The sequence below is a fragment of the Notolepis coatsorum genome, assembly GCF_963971535.1.
Source record: "Notolepis coatsorum genome assembly, chromosome: 6".
NCBI lineage: Eukaryota > Metazoa > Chordata > Actinopteri > Aulopiformes > Paralepididae > Notolepis > Notolepis coatsorum.
The window spans coordinates 77,717,767-77,733,254 of record NC_140170.1 but is presented as its reverse complement, the minus strand read 5'-3'; positions in this window follow the sequence as shown (position 1 = coordinate 77,733,254).

Genomic DNA, 15,488 nt, shown 5'->3' with positions numbered 1-15,488 from the left:
CTCCCACATCCGATGACAGTAAAGATGGATGATATATTCGCTCCCCAAAGCAGTACCCTTCCTGAATGATGAGTGGATACCTTTCACAATGAACTATAGGCAGGGGGTGGGGAAAGGGTTAAATTGTAATAAACATTACCCGGAAGGAAAGGGTTAGGTAAGATGCACATTAACAGACACGCACACAGTGGTCCCATTTACTTCTCCTTTACTTTAAGTCTGATGCACGTTACAACTTATCACACATCTATGAAAGTTATTTCCACACTGGGCACCTAGTGCTCTCGCTCTATACTACAGACTCAAGTTATTCCCACACTGGGCTAGACACAGTAATAACCTCTTCCCTTTAAGGGTTATCTACTGCTCCGCTTCTCCGTAGGTGGGGAAGAGAGGGGAGGAAGAGGGAGAGGGATAAAGGAGTTCAATGGGATTTTAATAAAAGAACACACGTTATTATTACACCAAAATGACAGTACAAATAAAAGTCCTATCTATAGCCGGCTTTTCCCCAAAATAATAAATGGTCGGGGCACCCCTAGACACTGTTATCAGCGTCAGTTCAAAGCACTGTTTTCTCTTCGCCCTTAGAGAGCCTGCGCCGCCCAGTGGCGAATGTCTACCGATAAAGCTTCAGCACTCGGAGCGCTTGCTGTACTTATCCAAATGGCGGACCCGCTCCCACCACCAACCGTCCGTGTGGTGAGATGGCCGTCCAGAGGTCCCGTGATAGCAGGCAGCCGGGCTGGGTAGACGTTGGGCAGGTGACTGCTGGGGCAACGGCTCGGAGGGGCTGGAGGAGCGTGCAGTGTAGTGACGTCCACTGCTGGGCTGAAGGGGTGGGGCGACACGCAGGCTAAAACTGGGCCCTAGGCCTAACTGAAGCTAAGCTGTGGGCTACAGCGACCCCCTGTCTCGACGCCTATACTTCAGCTAAAACGCAATGTGGGCAATATCTACCACACTCTTCGGTAGTAGCTTGCTTGCTTCTTAGTTCACAATGTCTCTTCCGCATTAACTAAGAGCTAAGCTATCGCATACTCATTACTAACCGGCTTCGTAACTGGGTTTATATCTCGCGTGCTGATCTCCGGAGCTCCAGCTCCGTTCGTCCTCTTCCCTCCGTGGAAAACGCTGAAGAGGAAGTGCCTCCGTCAACGCTGCGCCCTGAGCCCATCCTTCTTCACCTGTATCTCCCTGCCCAACATTGTCACCAGCTCCCCCTGGTGGCACCTGTATCCTGTCCCACTATGAAGTGTCAATGTTAGGATAGGAAGGATCAAAGAGAGGTTGTGAGGTTTTGCCCGCTGCTCACTACCTTTTCTCTGTTTCTTTAAGCCTATACTGTTTATTTCCCTTCTATACTGTTTATTTTTCCCTTCTCACTCACTCTCTCTAGCCCCCACCCTCTCGTTCCTTACCCTTAGTGGCCACACCTGTTCGATATTCTATTATCTCCCGCACCTGTGGTGGCAGGCTAATTAGTTCCCCTGTGGGCTTTAAATACCAGGGCTCTTCCCCTCGTTTCGGCGTGGGGTCGTGTTGTATTCATGCTGAGTCATATTCTCTAACATCTAGACTCTTTCGGGAGATCCTCTGGTCTACCAATGCTGTATATGGATTTCTCCAGCCTTGAGATGTTTTGCTCCAGCCTTCGTCTGCTGTCGCCGTAGCCTGTGGAGGAGACTGTTCTGCGCTCCCTGTAACTTCCACGGGAGGCACCCCAGCGTTCCACTGCAGACCCCAGCGCAGCTGTTCGTCCTGACGCACATCTAGACCAACGCGCATCTCCCGGACCCTCGGGCTTGGCACGCTCTCCAGTCACCAGCGCGCAACGCGCATCTGCAAGGGCTTGGCACGCTCTCCAGTCACCAGCGCGCAACGCGCATCTTCAAGGGCTTTGGCCACCTGTCGCCGTTTGCCTGGAGGGAGACATTGTACTGCGCTCTCTAATTCTCTACGGGAGGTATTCCAGTGTTCCACTCCAGACCAGCGCGCCAGATGCGCTCAAGCCTTCGCCACCTGCCGCCGTTTGCCTGGAGGGAGACACTGTACTGCGCTCTCTAATCCTCTACGGGAGGTATTCCAGTGTTCCACTTCAGACCTTCGAGCTTGGCACGCTCCTCCGTACCAGCGCACAGACGGGCATCTTCCAGACCTTCGAGCTTGGCACGCTCTCCAGACCTCAGCGCGCCGACGCGCATCTTCCAGACCTTCCTGCTTGGCACACTCCTCCACGCAGACGCACCAGATGCGTCTCTCGGTTCCGACGCGCACACCAAGGTGTGGCGCGCACTCTGTTCCTCGGCTCCGACAGCGACTACCCGGTGGACGACACCCTCGCCACCGCCACTGTTCCGACGCGCACACCAAGGTGTGGCGCGCACTCTGTTCCTCGGCTCCGACAGCGGCTACCCGGTGGACGACACCCTCGCCACCGCCACTGTTCCGACGCGCACACCAAGGTGTGGCGCGCACTCTGTTCCTCGGCTCCGACAGCGGCTACCCGGTGGACGACACCCTCGCCACCGCCACTGTTCCGACGCGCACACCAAGGTGTGGCGCGCACTCTGTTCCTCGGCTCCGACAGCGGCTACCCGGTGGACGACACCCTCGCCACCGCCACTGTTCCGACGCGCACACCAAGGTGTGGCGCGCACTCTGTTCCTCGGCTCCGACAGCGGCTACCCGGTGGACGACACCCTCGCCACCGCCACTGTTCCAGCACTCTGTTCCTCGGCTCCGACAGTCGGCTACCCGGTGGACGACACCCTCGCCACCGCCACTGTTCCAGCACTCTGTCCCTCGGCTCGGACAGCCAGCCACCCGGTGGCGATGCCCTCGCCCCGCTGCTGTCCCCGTACCATTACACTTACGCCTGGGTGAGTTTTGATTGTGATGTCACTCACCCAGCGTAGTGCCCTTGCCCCCCGTTCCCGCTGCTGTCCCTGTACCTTTACGCATACGCCTGGGTGAGTTTTGATTGTGATGTCACTCACTCAGCGTAATGCTTTTTGCCCCCGTTCCCGCTGCTGTCCCTGTACCTTTACGCATACGCCTGGGTGAGTTTTGATTGTGATGTCACTCACTCAGCGTAATGCTTTTTGCCCCCGTTCCCGCTGCTGTCCCTGTACCTTTACGCATACGCCTGGGTGAGTTTTGATTGTGATGTCACTCACTCAGCGTAATGCCTCTTGCCCCCGTTCCCGCTGCTGTCCCTGTACCTTTACGCATACGCCTGGGTGAGTTTTGATTGTGATGTCACTCACTCAGCGTAATGCCCCTTGCCCTCGTCCCGCTGCTGTTCCTGCACCATTACGCATACGCCTGGGTGAGTTTTGATTGTGATGTCACTCACCCAGCGTATTGCCTCCTTTAGTTCTCACTTAGTTATTAGTTTGGACATTTCATCTCCCACTCTGTTTTGTTCTCTCGTGGATATTATTTTGGACATTTCATCTCCCACTGTGTGTTTGTTCACACGAAGATAGTATTTACTTTGTTACTTTGTTATTTGGACTGTTCTGCATCTGCTCTGTTTGTTCCCTTTGAATATTAACCCTCTCCTCTGTTCTGCAGAGCGGCCCAGATGTTTTCCCACCAGTCCCCAGTTCCTCCCTGTCCCCAGCCCGCCTCCGCGGTTCTCTGTCCCCAGTTCCTCCCTGTTCCCCAGCCCGCCTCCGCGGGCCTCAGTCCCCTCTGTCCCAAGTTCTCCCCTTCTAGTTCCACCTAGTCCCCAGTCCTCTATCCCTAGTTCTCCTAGTCCCTAGTCCTCTTTCCCTAGTTCTCCTAGTCTCTAGTTCCTCTGTTCCCTAGGCGTTCCCTTAACCTTCCCTTAGGCGTTCCCTTACCTTCCCATAGTGTTCCCTTTTCCTGCCCGCCTCTTAAAGGCACTTTACCTTCCCCTCTTGTGTTATTCCAGTGTTTTGTGTTTTCTCCCTTAAAGGGACAGTGCCCTTTTTCCCTGTTCTAAATAAATATCTGTTTCTTGGCAAACCATCATACCTGTCTTGTGTTGTGCGATTGGGGTCGGTTACAAACCATAACAGTACGACCCCACCTAATCGACGACCCCAGCCAGCACAGACGGTGTATGTTGAGTTTGCCTTTTTTTTCTCTCTAGTCTCCCCTCTAGCTCCCCTGTTAGCCCTGTTAGCTTCCCTGTTAGCCCAGTTTAGCTCCCTTGTTAGCCTGTTACTCCCCTGTTTAGCTTGTTAGTCTCCCCGGTTAGCTCCCCTGTTTGCTTCCCGTTTTGCCCTGTTTGACCCCCCTGTAGCTAGCCATGCCCTGGCAGCTAACCCAGTCCCTCAGCAGAGCCCCTGTCTGCTAGCTTAGCCCCGGCTGCTAGCACAGCCTCTATGTTTATGCAGCCCTTGCTGCTGGCATGGGCCCTGTAGCTAGCCGTGCCCTGGCGGCTAACCCAGTCCCTCAGCAGAGCCCCTGTCTGCTAGCTTTGCCCCGGCTGCTAGCACAGCCTCTATGTTTATGCAGCCCTTGCTGCTGGCATGGGCCCTGTAGCTAGCCATGCCCTGGCAGCTAACCCAGTTTCCCTCTGCATGGCCCCGGTCTGCTAGCTTGGCCCCGGCTGTTAGCACAGCCTCTATGTTAATGCAGCCTTGCAGCTAGCATAGGCCCTGTAGCTATCAGTGCCCTGGCAGCTACCCTTTCCCTCTGCTAGCCTGGCTCCGGCAGCTTGCGCAGCCTCTATGTTGATGTAGCAGTACAGCTAGCATAGGTCCTGTAGCTATCAGTGCCCTGGCAGCTAACCTTCCCTCTGCTAGCCCTTCCCGGTGCTACCATGGTTACCCCTTAGCTACCCTGCTTGCCCCTCAGTTCCTCTAGACCAGTTCCTCTAGACCAGTTCCCCCAGTTGCCCCTCTGCCACCCTAGTTACCCCTCGGCGACCCTGTTTCTTTTGCTAGCCCCACTCTTGTGGTGGCTTCCCCTGCTGGCTTGGCCAGTACCTCTTGTTTTGCCCCCTGCCACTCTGTCTGTATTTGTTTTGGGTCGCCGGGTGGCTCCCGTTGGAGGGGGGGATACTGTGAGGTTTTGCCCGCTGCTCACTACCTTTTCTCTGTTTCTTTAAGCCTATACTGTTTATTTCCCTTCTATACTGTTTATTTTTCCCTTCTCACTCACTCTCTCTAGCCCCCACCCTCTCGTTCCTTACCCTTAGTGGCCACACCTGTTCGATATTCTATTATCTCCCGCACCTGTGGTGGCAGGCTAATTAGTTCCCCTGTGGGCTTTAAATACCAGGGCTCTTCCCCTCGTTTCGGCGTGGGGTCGTGTTGTATTCATGCTGAGTCATATTCTCTAACATCTAGACTCTTTCGGGAGATCCTCTGGTCTACCAATGCTGTATATGGATTTCTCCAGCCTTGAGATGTTTTGCTCCAGCCTTCGTCTGCTGTCGCCGTAGCCTGTGGAGGAGACTGTTCTGCGCTCCCTGTAACTTCCACGGGAGGCACCCCAGCGTTCCACTGCAGACCCCAGCGCAGCTGTTCGTCCTGACGCACATCTAGACCAACGCGCATCTCCCGGACCCTCGGGCTTGGCACGCTCTCCAGTCACCAGCGCGCAACGCGCATCTGCAAGGGCTTGGCACGCTCTCCAGTCACCAGCGCGCAACGCGCATCTTCAAGGGCTTTGGCCACCTGTCGCCGTTTGCCTGGAGGGAGACATTGTACTGCGCTCTCTAATTCTCTACGGGAGGTATTCCAGTGTTCCACTCCAGACCAGCGCGCCAGATGCGCTCAAGCCTTCGCCACCTGCCGCCGTTTGCCTGGAGGGAGACACTGTACTGCGCTCTCTAATCCTCTACGGGAGGTATTCCAGTGTTCCACTTCAGACCTTCGAGCTTGGCACGCTCCTCCGTACCAGCGCACAGACGCGCATCTTCCAGACCTTCGAGCTTGGCACGCTCTCCAGACCTCAGCGCGCCGACGCGCATCTTCCAGACCTTCCTGCTTGGCACACTCCTCCACGCAGACGCACCAGATGCGTCTCTCGGTTCCGACGCGCACACCAAGGTGTGGCGCGCACTCTGTTCCTCGGCTCCGACAGCGACTACCCGGTGGACGACACCCTCGCCACCGCCACTGTTCCGACGCGCACACCAAGGTGTGGCGCGCACTCTGTTCCTCGGCTCCGACAGCGGCTACCCGGTGGACGACACCCTCGCCACCGCCACTGTTCCGACGCGCACACCAAGGTGTGGCGCGCACTCTGTTCCTCGGCTCCGACAGCGGCTACCTGGTGGACGACACCCTCGCCACCGCCACTGTTCCGACGCGCACACCAAGGTGTGGCGCGCACTCTGTTCCTCGGCTCCGACAGCGGCTACCCGGTGGACGACACCCTCGCCACCGCCACTGTTCCGACGCGCACACCAAGGTGTGGCGCGCACTCTGTTCCTCGGCTCCGACAGCGGCTACCCGGTGGACGACACCCTCGCCACCGCCACTGTTCCAGCACTCTGTTCCTCGGCTCCGACAGTCGGCTACCCGGTGGACGACACCCTCGCCACCGCCACTGTTCCAGCACTCTGTCCCTCGGCTCGGACAGCCAGCCACCCGGTGGCGATGCCCTCGCCCCGCTGCTGTCCCCGTACCATTACACTTACGCCTGGGTGAGTTTTGATTGTGATGTCACTCACCCAGCGTAGTGCCCTTGCCCCCCGTTCCCGCTGCTGTCCCTGTACCTTTACGCATACGCCTGGGTGAGTTTTGATTGTGATGTCACTCACTCAGCGTAATGCTTTTTGCCCCCGTTCCCGCTGCTGTCCCTGTACCTTTACGCATACGCCTGGGTGAGTTTTGATTGTGATGTCACTCACTCAGCGTAATGCTTTTTGCCCCCGTTCCCGCTGCTGTCCCTGTACCTTTACGCATACGCCTGGGTGAGTTTTGATTGTGATGTCACTCACTCAGCGTAATGCCTCTTGCCCCCGTTCCCGCTGCTGTCCCTGTACCTTTACGCATACGCCTGGGTGAGTTTTGATTGTGATGTCACTCACTCAGCGTAATGCCCCTTGCCCTCGTCCCGCTGCTGTTCCTGCACCATTACGCATACGCCTGGGTGAGTTTTGATTGTGATGTCACTCACCCAGCGTATTGCCTCCTTTAGTTCTCACTTAGTTATTAGTTTGGACATTTCATCTCCCACTCTGTTTTGTTCTCTCGTGGATATTATTTTGGACATTTCATCTCCCACTGTGTGTTTGTTCACACGAAGATAGTATTTACTTTGTTACTTTGTTATTTGGACTGTTCTGCATCTGCTCTGTTTGTTCCCTTTGAATATTAACCCTCTCCTCTGTTCTGCAGAGCGGCCCAGATGTTTTCCCACCAGTCCCCAGTTCCTCCCTGTCCCCAGCCCGCCTCCGCGGTTCTCTGTCCCCAGTTCCTCCCTGTTCCCCAGCCCGCCTCCGCGGGCCTCAGTCCCCTCTGTCCCAAGTTCTCCCCTTCTAGTTCCACCTAGTCCCCAGTCCTCTATCCCTAGTTCTCCTAGTCCCTAGTCCTCTTTCCCTAGTTCTCCTAGTCTCTAGTTCCTCTGTTCCCTAGGCGTTCCCTTAACCTTCCCTTAGGCGTTCCCTTACCTTCCCATAGTGTTCCCTTTTCCTGCCCGCCTCTTAAAGGCACTTTACCTTCCCCTCTTGTGTTATTCCAGTGTTTTGTGTTTTCTCCCTTAAAGGGACAGTGCCCTTTTTCCCTGTTCTAAATAAATATCTGTTTCTTGGCAAACCATCATACCTGTCTTGTGTTGTGCGATTGGGGTCGGTTACAAACCATAACAGAGGTAGCAAGTTAAGTGTCAATGTTAGGGTAGGGAGGATCAAGAGCGGTCAGCCGGTTACACAACGTCCTTGCGAACACAGGGAATGCAAGGAATTAGCGTTAGACACATTGAATTATTGTCAGACATATTCAGGTGTCTACACTAGCAATTGGGGATTATATCAATGTGGTCTGTGTCATTAACACAATCTCTGCCACGCAGTTTGACCATCTTATAGCTCTACTGCCAGCGCTGTAAGCCTATGGAGTCGCTCACCTTCTTTGCAGGGCTATAACTTTTTAAATATTATAGCTATATCGACATTACTATGGCCCATTCAACATCGGGTATCTATCGATCCGGATGTGGGAACGTTATATTTTTCCATTCATACATTGTCGTGTTAATACCGTCGTGAATATAAGTATGTTTTTAGAGTGGTCTGCAGTAATTCCTAGAACGCGAGTTATAGGCCCAGACGCATATTATACATAATCGATTGGCGTTTCGTCCCCATACACTAGGGCTGTCTTAAATACTTCGAAGCTTCGTTCGATGGCACAAGCTTCAAAAATAAATAAATAATAGAAGTTAAAAAAAATAAAATAAAAAAAATTATAATTTTTTTGCCTCCAAAATCTTGCGCCTCCATTCCAATTAACACTTTGATCGCCATGGTTAAATTCATAATTTACCATCCCTAGCCAGCTCTATTTGTCTATGGAGAAGTTCCCCTTCTTTGCAGGGCTATAACTTTTTAAATTCTATTGCTAAATTGACATTATTATGGCCCAATCAATGTCCTATATCCATTGTTCAGGGTGTAGCAACGATATACTTTTTCATTCACATATTCATACTAAAATATGGTCTAAAGTATAAGTATGTTTTTATCATTTTCTGCAGCTTTCTCCAGAACTTGATTTATAGCCCCAAATGCATTATATTGATGATCAAATACAGTTTGGTAGCGATCGGTGCCAGATGAAAAATTTCAACTGGAGGTACTTCTAGAAGTTACTACGTATCATCTGATATTGACCGGATGGGCGAGGGGGCGTTTATAATTCCGTGGGCAACGTTATACCATTCATCTAGTGTGGGTCATATGATCATCAGATCAGTTAGTATAGAAGATGTTAGAAAATAACGTTGAAACTCACCGTATCTTCCTCGCGCCGTTGGACGATCAGCTTGGAGTAGACAGTTTTCGATTATGGGATGTTGATCCTGATGAACCATTTCCAGGTTGTATAATACTATATACGTCCAAATAACGTTGTTTATTGAGTTAGGGCGAGCGATTGATTATCCAGTGTGTTGAGATAGAGTCCTGCTAATGATCGCGAGTGCCCGGACGAAATATGGATGAGCACTTCCTGTTTGACGAGTCACTTCCTGTTGGCGATCTGCCGATCGGCCACCAGATGGCGCTCTTGAACCGCTAGAGAGTTGAGTGGAGCTCAGCTGTACATCTCAGGTCCCCGGAGGAGAAATATGATTTCGAGCACAGATTTTTGAAATATTGATATCAAAGACGAGTTACGGCGTCTTCGGCAGAATGAGCATGGCTAGGAAAGACGTCCAAAGGCGTTTTCGGCGACCATAGTGTTAAACAAAAGTAAGCGGCGCCTTCCCGCCTCCGTTCCAATGAAACAAAAGTAAGCGGCGCCTCGACTCCACCTCTCTACAACAAGCACGTGGAGATTATCTGTGTTGAAAACAACAAGGACATGTGCAGCAGACATGTCGACGAAGAAGCGAAGCAATGCCGTTTGTTATTTAAGACTATGTCGGACAGATGTGTTCATTGTGCTGCTTTTTTAAAGTGTCCCGACCATAATTGTTTGCTTGATAGACGAAGGTTGCAACATAATTATGTAATGTCATGTCGTTGGCTGTGAGAGCATCCCCACTGCACCCAGGCAGGGCAGCCGAGTGAAACCTTGTTGGCTGTGTCACAGTCACGAAAGGGGCTACTTAATTAATGAATCCAATCCACTTTATTTATAGAGCACATTTAAAAACAACAAAGTTTACCAAAGTGCTGTACAAGTCCCACAACATAAGATAAGAAAAATAATAATAATAATAATAATAATAATAATAATAATAATAATAATAATAATAATAATAATAATAATAATAATAATAATAATAATAATAATAAAAAAAAAGATAATCTCTCTCGAAGCTTCAAATTAAAAACGAAGCTCGGCCCCGAAGCTTCAATTGCCAAAAAAAGCTTCGAAGGTCAGCCCTACTATACACACTACATAAAAAAATTCAAATGCATATGATCGGTATACATTATGCAACATCATGCGTGAAGGAAAGGGGGGGGGTCGTTTATGATTCCTTGATTGTCAGTAACGGCTTTCTTTAGTACGACATCATACGTTGATCAGATGGATTGCAATGAAATAAATGGACAATCGAGCTGGAATTAACGTCAGATTCCTTGAATGTTGAAGTCCTCTTAGTGGCCGATGAGTCTGGAGAAAAAAGATTCCAATTATTTGATTTCCATCTGCTAGATCCGTTTTCCGTTTGTACGACGCAATAAACGCTGAAAGCATATTGATTCTTGCGTCTCGAAAGCGATCCAATGCACTAGAGTGTTTGTCTGGATCCACATAACAAGAGAGCTCTGCCCGGAACATATTCGCCGATGCACAGAGCGCCCCATCCGGTTTAGAATGGGTGCAACATCGCCCAAAATTCACCAGGCGGCGGTATTGAGCCATTGCAATATCAGACAGAGTCCAGAGTCTCCCAGAGCCTTGCTGGATGAATTATGAATGGAAATAGCGAATAAAGGAAATAACGATCATAAAAACGAGTAAACTCGTTATTGGCGCAATTCGATTGGCGGGCAATAACGAGTAAACTCGTTCTTGGCGCAGAAGCAGTTAATTATCATATTGACTCATCAGTCTAGTCTCGAGTTTACGAGATCGTCCCTCACTCAACTAAGCTGTTCTGATTTTGACGGTATTGCTGACGTGAATATGGCACTGATTTGTAACTAACACCCCCTCTATGGTTGACAGCGACAGCAGAGCGAGTGGAAATATCTTCACTTCCTCAAACAGAGCGAGGCAGATGACAAGCGAGCGAGCGAGAGAGGGAGAGAGAGAGATAGAGGGAGAGAGAGACAGGAGCTTCTGTCGGGGAAACAAACCGCGCGCGGGGAAGCAGTGGCACACACGCATTTACACACACAACCTGGACCGCGCGGGGAAGCAGTGGCACACACGCACTTACACACACAACCTGGACCGCGCGGGGGAAGCAGTGGAGAGATAACTTTATGCTCTGTGTCCCTCTCTCTCTCTCCCTCCATCTCCCTCTATCTCTCTATCTCTGTCTGTGCCAGTCACAGACTGTGTGGATGACTGTCACTCAAAGTGCTTATGGGCGGAGCCAGGCCAACACAGCCTGAAATCCAAAGGGAGAAAAATGTGGCTTTTGAGTACTTGATTAGAAATATAAAACAATGAATAAAAAAAAATAAAAAACGTGTGTTCAATAGACTCACAGGAATTGTGTAAAGTTGCCCAAATAGTACAAGGAATAGCAATGCACGTCCCCTTTAATATCATTTTAAGGATACATTCTCTGAAAAACCAGGAGAATATTGATCTCTGTTACAATAACTTATGTAGCTTTCTGCATAAAGAAATTGGTCGACACTGTGCTATAAAGAAAGCTGGCTGTACGCCCAAGAAGTATTATAAGTAGGGTTGGGCACCGAGAACCGGTTCTAATAGGAACCGGTTCCTAACGTCCGGTTCTGGAACCGGAAGTAACATGTTTGAATTTCAATTCTTAAACAAAAAAATGTATACCCTAGTTACAGTACAGCAACCAAATTAAACTGTATCAAGTCAACTGGCAATGTGAATAGTATGAAGAAAATAAAAGATAAAAAAATCAAATAAAAAATCTCCTGCGAAATAAGCTGTGACCTGTTTTGACCTACACCTCAAAGAATCGGAACCGAGAATCGTTTAGAACAGGAATCGAAATGGAGAATCGGAATCGTTCAAATCCAAACGATGCCCAACCCTAATTATAAGACCAAACAACCTTATTGGAATAATGAATTAAATGGGCTATGGCTTAATTTACGTACAGCTGAACAATCTTTTCTAAAATGCAAGGAACAGAGTGTGAGAAGAGACTTACTGAATGAATTTAAATCTTGTCAAACCAAATTTGATAGGAAACTTTTTTTTTCTTTTTTTTTTTAAACAACGTTTCAAGAGAGGACAAGCTCTCCATATAGAACAACTACAGGTCAGTAATCCCCAGCAATTTTGGAAAGAAAGAAATAAACTAGGCCCCAAAAAGAACCAGACAGTCCCAATGTAATAATATAAATAAATGAAACTGAGATTGTATTGGACAACGGTGAATCATGTTTTGAAACTGAGCAGATTCTGAAAAAGTGGGAAACCGATTATAGTAGCCTATATGCCTGTAGTAGTCACCCTTTATTCCTGTCTCTGCTGTGCAGGCGTCTCCCAACCGACCTGTAGGGGTCGCTGTCCACAACGTCCAATCCCCACCCATCGACTTCCTCCGCTGACTCTGCCAAATGAGCCAGTACGACGGCTGGCCCAAGCCGAAGGCAATGCTGAGACTTGGATTCGATACCGGAGTCTCTTGCATTGGTGACAAGCGCAATCTCCGCTACGCCACCCAGCCACCTAATCCTAAGTATTTTATTGTACGCTGATGATATTGTTCTGTTTGCAGAAAATGAAGCAAATTTACAAAACATGTTGAATATTATGAGTTCTTGGTGCAGGAAATGGAGACTTGCGATTAACAGTGAAAAAACACAGATTATGCACTTCAGGGAAAAACATGAACAGCAGAGTAACCATAAGTTAACTATTTCTCTGCCAGCTATTATCCTCATCCTGTAGTAAATGCGCCACGCTTTATATAGGCGTTTTCACTGTGCGTCGCGGTGTTTGCAGGGCTATATCTATATTCTATATTATAGCTATGGAGACAATACTATGGCTCATTTGACAGTAACTATCTCTCGTTCAACACGTGAAAAAGAATAAATGTTTTCATGTATACATTCGCGTGTTTATGTCATTATGTTTTTCATTGCCCCTTGTACACCGATTTGAGGAGGGCTTTATTTGAGAAAATTCTATTTGTAAATCCGGATTTGTTTTGGCAGTCTGAGAGTTGTATATTGAGTTATTTTTTTGTGGAGGAGATCTTCAGTTTTGCAGGATTTTTGGAGAAAGCATGGCACTTTAGACAAAACACACTATATCCTATATAATTGTATATGAATTCCTCTTGTTTCTTTGTTTACAGCTTGTTATATTACGTTTTATTTTGTTTTATTTTTTTTGTGGCCATCTTGGTATATATAACTTATTGGTTATGTGTCATGTAAGCCCATATGGGCTGGGCATACCTGTATGTAAGACATGAAAAAAAAAAAAACATCAAATCAAAATCTGACCTAAACAGTCATAATACTAATATTACTACGTAATACAGTGCAAAAGCCCTCTACATTTAAATTGTGCAGACCTGCTGATTGGAGGGATTCAAGTCTAGTTGGGTTCACTAGAGAAGATCTGAAAAAAGCTTAGAAAAATAACCTTTATTTATTTGTACAAATGTACTAACTTTAAAGGGATACTACTATATATAACATGTATACTATTATTATGTATATTATTATTATTATTATTATTATTATTATTATTATTATTATTATTATTATTACTTTTATTGATTGATTATTATTACTATTTGTGCCTCCTCCATCAACCTGACCGTCCCCCCAGTCCGTCTGTCCACCATGGGGTCAAAAGCCTTCAGCTGCCCTGCCCCCCGACTCTGGAACTCCCCCCCCCCCCCCCGACATCAGGAACATTGACTCCATCATCGTGTCCTTGAACTTGAGTCAGGAAAACAGTCAGCTTTAGACGTCTCGGACACTATAGGCTTTTCTAAGGAGCCTCTAGCGAGGTCTTCTTGTCTGGAGAGTCCCAGACATAGTGATCAGGACAAGGTCTTTGCGCCCAATACGGAGCGGCAGTGTAACCGCTCGGCCTCGGCCTCAACAGCACCTGCTCCGCAACATGATTTTACACGTGTTGCGGGTTCCGGTCCCAGTACGCAGCGGCCTCCACTAAAACCCCGTCTTCCCGTCCTTGTGATTGGCGACTCCATCACCCGGCATATTAAGCTAGACAAGCCAGCCGAGATCAAATGTTATGGGGGAGCCAGAGCTACCGACATTGAAGCCAACCTGAGATTTCTGGCGAATAGCATAGTCAAGGGAAAAGTTAACCCACATATCACACCCACTGAAGATAAATTCGACCATATTGTTATACACGTCGGAAATAATGACTGTAGGATGAAAGTCTCTGAGGTCACAAAGATCAACATAGTTAGGCTTTCTGACCTCGCCAGAAAGATGAGTCGGCATCGAGTAATCTTCTCTGGCCCCCTGCCTGTAAACCGGCATGATGATGAGTTCATGAGTAGGATAGCTTCTCTACACCGATGGCTGGAAAAATACTGTAAAGAACAGGGCTTAGGGTTCGTGGATAACTGGTCCTCTTTCTGGGGGCGCCCTGGCTTGCTGAGAAAGGACGGCGTGCATCCTAACATGCAAGGCGCCTCTCTCTTATCTCGCAATATAGACAAGATTATAGCTTCGGGCTGACAGCCACCCCACAAGCATGCCAGGGTGCAGGCTCTTAGCGAGCCTGCTAGTCATGCTAAACCGATGGAGCCTGCCAATCCTTATACCTTTCTTGCTCGGTCCCTCCTCCACCAGGCTCCCCACTCCTCTCTTTCTAATATAATGCAGGACCTGTTGCAGAGGTCTTTATTCGGCATGCAACGACACTCAATGTTTTTAGTGGTACACACAGCTTTTAGTTTAGCACACACACCGGAACACACACGCATGCATTGTCTTTTTAGGATCGCCGATGCGATTTGTCTCTGCGATTAACCCATCCCGTCGTCCTTCCCCCCCAAGGGCAGCCGGGAGCAGACAGGCGTCAACGTGAGCCGCGCCAGGGGACCAATCCAAGTGCTCCTGTCCGTCTTCGTCAAGGACACCACAGCGTTAGCGATCTGTTGTTGTGCATGTTTTTCCATTGGGTTTATCTTATCGGGGGGAAACCCTTGCGAGCATGGGGAGAACATGCAAACTCCACACAGAAAGGCCTGGGAGATACCCCACCTGGGTACCTGGCATCATGGAAACCTGGTCCCCAAGCGGGAATCGAACCCTGGACCTTCTTGCTGTGAGGCGACAGTGTTAACCACTACACCACCGTTCTATCTCTACCCTTAAAGGGAAGATGAAGCAGTGCGATAAATACATATTCATAGCATCACATTAGTATTTAGATAAGCCACAGAAGAAGTCACGTTATAAAAATAAGCAGTTTCTAAGAAAAAACGATGTGTTGTGTACATTTCTGAAGCATTTAGCATTATGGGCGCGGCCATTTTGTTGCTGACGTCATACCGTGGCTTGGGTGTATACACTCTGGTTAGCTGCCTATATTGAATGGGTCAGTCAGCAAATAAAATGTTGCCTACAAAACAACGGGACCGCGGTGGTTCTGTTTGTATTGCTCCTGGCTGTTCAAACTAATTTTACCATGTGAGAGAGAGGAAAGTTGGTTAATTTCCAC